This window comes from Penaeus monodon, chromosome 15 (assembly GCF_015228065.2).
Source record: "Penaeus monodon isolate SGIC_2016 chromosome 15, NSTDA_Pmon_1, whole genome shotgun sequence".
NCBI classification, from domain to species: domain Eukaryota; kingdom Metazoa; phylum Arthropoda; class Malacostraca; order Decapoda; family Penaeidae; genus Penaeus; species Penaeus monodon.
The window spans coordinates 17,534,547-17,535,028 of NC_051400.1; positions in this window are offsets into that span (position 1 = coordinate 17,534,547).

Consider the following 482-nt stretch of genomic DNA (forward strand, 5'->3'; position numbering starts at 1 on the left):
CTAAATATTTCAGTTGCACCGCAAACTGATTTCATTACTATCATTTACTCCAATACACCTTCCCGGTTATATTACGCTTCTCGCCGCTCCCCCCCCCCCTCCTCCTGACCCCTATCTGCCTTTTGCTCTTTCCCTTCGCACGAACTCCCCCTCCCCCTCCTGCCCCCAGACCCCTCAGACTCAGCTGACCCACAACCACCATAACAACAAACACCCGACACCGTTACCGCCCCTCCCACCTCGCGCTGCCCGCCATTTCCCTCCCTCCGCACCCCCCTTCCTCCAATACCCCACCTCCACTCCCCACCTACCCCTCCGTCCTCCCATGCCCCGCCACCCTCCCTCCCTCCCCACTTTCCCCCTAAACGCCGCTGACCGCTCGTCACAACAACCCCCCTCCTCCCCGCTCCCTCTACCCCTTCCCTCCCACTCCTGTCACAATAAAACAACCACTCGCCTCCCCCCCCCCCCATCTGATCGTC